We start from the raw sequence: 6,000 nt of genomic DNA, 5'->3' as shown, positions 1-6,000 counted from the left end.
TACATGAAATCTGTGGGTTGCAGACAGGGTTTCCATGGAAACTATTCTATATGAAAGAATGCCTGACCAGGCTGGAAGGTTTGCTGTTACCCTCACCAGCCATGGCAACGTTTACAAATCCCACCATCTTGACTTTAAAAGTAATTTGCATAGTGAACGGAATTTGTCCTCTCAATATTCTGGAAAACCAAGGTCAAGCAAAAGTGAAGCCTGTGTGTTTCAGTGCATTTCTACAGATTTTAATATGACTTCTCATTTTGCTTTTGGTTTTTCTTTTTTACCCCAAAGAGCTACAGAGCTGAGTTTGTTTTTCCCTTCTACAATAACTAGAAATTGTGCTGATTTTCACATATTGTAAGTTAAACCCCAGAAATTACTTTTCAAAGGCTCCTTAGGAAATTCCTTGCCTAACTGGATCCTGCAAAAAAAAAAAAAAATCTCCTTATATATGCAACAACTGGATGTGACTCTGTCTATTGCATAGGTTGTTGTTTTTCTCAAAGGGACAAATGCTGAATACATTTCTCTAGATGCAAAGCTGAAAGATTGATTTGATATTAAATAAATTAATGAATATGAGAATCAAGGGAGGAAGGAATGAGGACCAGCAGAAAAGGAGGAAGCAGATGGTAAATTTCTTTGGTCATTATCAACCCATTTAAAATATTTAAATCCTGAGAACGACCTCTAGCAAACCGAAAGTTGATTCATTCTCTACTTTAACCGCCCCTATTCCCTCCTCATCTCTGAGCAGAAGGGAAAAGTAATATGCAATCCTTCCTGGTTTTCTGTTTTGTTCTGTTTTGAAAGAGGTGTCTTGAGTCGTCATCAACTGAAAGAGTAGAGGCTTCCAGTGGAGCCAGCTGGAGTAAAAGTATGGAACACAGTTCTGGACACGTGTCGATGGTTATTAGTCATGTTAGTACAGATGTCAGGTAGTGTGTGGATTTCTGAAAAAGAGATGTGTGTACTTGTAGAACAGCAACGCACCCAGCACAGAGTTTTGTGGCGCTCCTGCACTGAGTCAGAGAAATAGGACAAACAGGAAAGAGCCTGAAACAGAGCAACCTCACGGCAGAACCCCCAAAGAGACTATGGGTATGTTTGTTTAGGTAAACTGCACGTCTTAAAAACGTGCAATTGGTGGCCCATCTAAGAAAGCATGACCAGTGAGGCAGAATAAACAAGAGAGTATGATATTCTAGGAGCCAAGTGGAAAAAGCTTCAGAGTGAAAAATTGTCAATGATGAAAACAAGTATGAGGAAAGCTGAGATTAGACCATCAAAGTTTCCTTTGCAGAGGGCATTGATGCCTTTGATAAGGGCATCAGTGGGGGCGGGCAAAAGCCTGATTAGAATACACTAAAGAGGAACCAGAAGGAGAGGAATTGTGGAGACTGGAATTATAGATCATTTTTAAAGTAGATTTTTTTGTTCAAAAGAGAGCAGAGAAATAAATAGGGCAGTAGCTGGTGAATTGGGGCAAAAAAGAATGATTTCTTTTAAATTATAAGATGAAAGACATAATAGAAATAATAATAATAGAAATAATCTATTGTTATCCTAGTAGAAGATAGTATTGTTATTATTATATTTTCTTATATATTATGTGTAATATTATTATAAGATTTCCAGTGAGGAAAGATTGGTGAAGTTGGAGAGGGGAGAATGAACTGCTACAGTGATGTCTTTTGTAAGAAAATGCAGTACACGGGACACTTGGACGGCTCAGTTGGTTAAGCCTCCGACTTTGGCTCAGGTCATGATCTCATGGTTCATGAGTTCGAGCCCTACATCGGGCTCTGCACTGGCAGTGCAGAGCCTGTTTGGGATTCTCTCTCCCTCTCTCTCTGCCCCTCCCTGACTCACACTTTCTCTCTCTCTCTCAAAATAAATCAATAAACTAAAAAAATACAGTGCACAAATAATGCGATAGCCTTCAAATTCAAGTACCAGCTCAAGAAGACAGTAATAGGTACTGGAACAGGTGCGGGTTGCTAGGTGGGATGTCTGGATGCTTTGTGTCTCATCACAAAACTCAGATGAGGTTTGGAATAGTGAGTGTTAGGGATCAAGACTTATGGAAGTAAGAGAGACAAAACAGGATTGGGTGGAAGAAAAATTCAAAGTACAATGTATCTTAACCAACTCCAGAGAGAGCTTTGAGTTTGTCCCTCGGCGCATTTATGCCACTCCCATTTCACTTGCCCCTGAGCAGACACTGGAAGTGTGCCATGTTCTCTGGAAGGATGCCCTCTTGGGCTCTTGCTAGGTGAAGTGGTCCCTGAAGTAGCTGCTTGCTATTTGCAGAAGGAGAGCTGCTGACAGCTCTCCCGGCAGCGGGGCTGACGGCTCTCCTATTGAAGGAGGGGGTGTAGGAAGTACATCTCTTGTCTGTTTCTCAGAACAAAGAGTCAAGGAAACTGATACTTGGGAGTGAGGAAGGACAGTGCAATTAGGGGTGGGGGCCATGGAGGGCTTGAAGATAGAGCAGAGGTGTGACACTGTCACCCAGGTGAGTGACCAGTGAATGGAGTAGGGAAATAGAGTGCATTTCCAGGCAGCTTTAATAGCTATTTTAGGTTTACAAGTTGTTAATTTCAAGTGATACCAGACAGCATGGCGGTTTAGTTTTCTCAAATTGCATTCAACTCTGTATGTAGAAAAGAGTGAGGGAGGAGAGAGAGGAAGAATTAAGAAATCAGTTAATAGGGTGCCAGATCATTGAGGGACTTGCTGGCAATTTAAGGACGTTGTCTTACCCTGAATGAGAAGAGAAGCCATTTCAGGGTTATTTTAATCCTTTTTATTTTGAAAAATAATACATGTAGGAAATTGCATAGAATGTAAATGGACAGCTCATTAAATTATAACAAGGTGATGGCCATCAACCCTATCCAGATCAGGAAATTGAGCGTGGTCAGCAGTGTGAAAGGGCTACTCTGCCCTCTCCCAATTATTCTTTCTTTCCTCACTGTTAGTGGTATTTACTCTCCTGACATTTATGGTAATTACTTTCTTGCTTTTTTTTAAATAGTTGTGCTATCAAACCTTGTATCTCTAAAAACTAAAGATTAGGTTAGCTAGTTTTTACTTTTCTTTTTTCATCTTTGCTTAAATGGAATCACATTATATATGCTTTTTGTGCCTGGCATTTTTGCTCTACATCATGTTTCTGAGATTCATTCATGTTGTTGCATTTGCAAATTCAGCCGACTCCAGGATTAGACTTGGGTTTGGTTTTCAGAAACCGTAAGCCTACAGCTACAGAAGATAGTTTTATGGAGGGAGTTGTTTTTGGCTTTTTTTCTTTTTGGTTTATTTCAGGACAATATGGAAGTTTTTTTTTTTTAAGTGTATTTATTTTTGAGAGAGATAAAGCATAAGTAGGGGAGGAGCAGAGAGAGAGAGGGAGACACAGAATCTGAAGCAGGTTCCAGGCTCGGAGCTGTCACCACAAACCCTGCATGAGGCTTGAACTCATGAACGGTGAGACCATAACCTGAGCTGAATTCGGACATTCAACCAACTGAGCATCCAGGTACCCTTAGGTGTTTTCTGACTCCATATCCAGATTGTGAGATTAGACTTTAAAGCCCCAGCTCATCTTTTCCTCTCTCCAAACCCTCAGGTACACGTAGAAGCAGTCAACCCCAGGCAAAGCCTTCATTCTTTACTCCCAGGAGAGTGTTTTATAGAAGCAACTGCTTGAGCATTTAAAACTTTGTCTTCTCAGGTGCCTGGGTCACTCAGTCGATTAAGCATCTGACTCTTGGTTTGGCTCAGTCATGATCTTTGTTTGTGGGTTTGAGCCTATGTCCTAACTCTGCCCTGACAGCAAGGGACCTGCTTGGGATTTTCTCTCCCCCTCTCTCTGCCCCTCTCCCACTCAAGTTCTCTGTCTCAAAATAAATAAATAAACATTAAAAAACAAAACTGTGTCTTCTCTAAATACTAGATAACTATGTAGTCACTGTGTGCTAAGGGCTACTCATTGTTTTATTTACCAAGACAAGGGGGTCAAGGTGACCTTTAAATCTAGTCAGATGGAAAAACAATTCCAGATTGTTATCCTTAAAATTCTGTTGCTTCTACTCAAATTTAATTCCATTCAAGATTCAGTCAGGAAAATAGAACCATTTAAAGTGTCCTGTCAACAAGAAGTTTATTGTAGAAATTAAAGCATAACACAAATGCAAAATAATATCCTTTTCCTCAGAGACTAACAAATTTCCAGGCTTGGTCTGAGTGACCATAACCTGAGAGTTACCACAGATGCCCTTTTCAAGCCTACTTCCTAACATTGCAAGTTCTCTCAATTAACATTCCTGAAACTTCTACCATCCAAAATCAAATCCCTACCTCATCATCACTCCCCTACACTGCTCTCATCAATAATTTCTTTGTCTGCCTCCTTCCGTTTTGTCCCTCTAACTTGTTCTCCTAGATATTTCCAAGGTGTGGAAAAAAAAAAAAAAAGATGTCCCTAACTCAGATGAAGGTTGGGGTGAGGTCTCCCAAAGCTCTGTGGCTTTTCCAGCTTCTGGAATTGGTTTCCTCCTTTCCAGCTGTCCCTCTACATCCATCATGCCTATCTGCCTGGGGGACTCTACACAAGTTGAGCTGCTTTACAGTTCCATTGCTTTTCTCAGGCTTGTTCTTTTTTTTTTTAGTTTTTTTATTTATTTTTTATGAATGTCTTTATTTTAGTTTTTTAAATGTTTTATTTTTTTCTGTTTATTTATTTTTTTAACATATGCAATTATTTTCCATCATTTACACTACAGTAGTTACAATTACAGCCCAAACAGAAAAGCAAGGTAAAAAATCAAATCCCCAACTTCTATTTCATGTACTTAGACTTATACAGAAATTAGAAGGTTAAGTAACAACTAGTTAATCACCTAATTTCACAGCTATCTGAAGTGGCGATCATTATATAGCAGCTTATCTATGATACATTCAAGATAAATGATACAATATATTACTTGCCCATAAGCTACAACACAGCCTGCTTAATACCTTTCCTTAAATTCCACCTCTATGCTGCAATATACTTGAGGTCCATGCAAAAAAGTAGCTACCTTTTATGTAGGAAATGGATGATTAAGTCTTTGGTGTTGTAAAAGCAACTTCATTTAAACATAACCACCCCCACCACCAAAAAAAGAAGAGGAAAAACAAGTAACGAAAATAATATGGGAAAAACCCAAGACACACTTCCTAGGGGAAAAACAAACAAACAAACAAACAAACAAAAACCAGCATGTAATTTCTGTCCTTGACGGAATGTATTAAATATACTAGCTTTATTGACAGGATAAATTGTTCCTTAAGAACCTGGTACTCCCTCTGATAATTTGTACCAAACAACCTTTTCCAACCTTACTAGATGGGATATTTTGGGGTCTCTAGGGAGAGGTGAGAGGCTAAAATGTTTGTCTTCTTTCTTTTTTTCCTTTGTAAGTTATGGTAGGCTTGTCCTTTTTCCTTTCCTCATCTCTACGCAAGGTAGAACTGACCTCTCTCACCTCTGTGTTCCCACCATATTCTGTACAAACGTATACTTGTATGATATCACTTAGTACCCTTGTTTTTGTATTTCCTATGGTTGCAGTCTAAGGGTTGTATCCCCAAAATCAAATGAATGACTAATAATAAGCACAAAACAAATGTATATTAAATAAAAAGCAAATGAAAGTTCAGTGGCTCTGTAACCCCAATTTCACTAGGGTAGTAAACCCAAAATTATATGTATTAATAGCTAATTATATGTGTAAGGCTGAACCAAACAGACGCCATGCCAGGCTTTGTTTCCCCTCTAAACTAGAAGGCCTAAGGTCAGTCGCTCCAGAACTATTAGGCAGTTACACATTGCCTAGAGAAGAGACCACTTTGCGGTATCCAATCAGGAAAGGCCAGCTACCTCTCCCCACATTCCTTAAGGTAAGACCTGAAGATGGGAACTTTAGATAGGACCCTGTTACCTAATGTTAAAGT

Source organism: Suricata suricatta, chromosome 1, assembly GCF_006229205.1.
Source record: "Suricata suricatta isolate VVHF042 chromosome 1, meerkat_22Aug2017_6uvM2_HiC, whole genome shotgun sequence".
In the NCBI taxonomy this organism is placed as follows: Eukaryota; Metazoa; Chordata; class Mammalia; order Carnivora; family Herpestidae; genus Suricata; species Suricata suricatta.
This window is presented reverse-complemented; position numbering follows the sequence as displayed.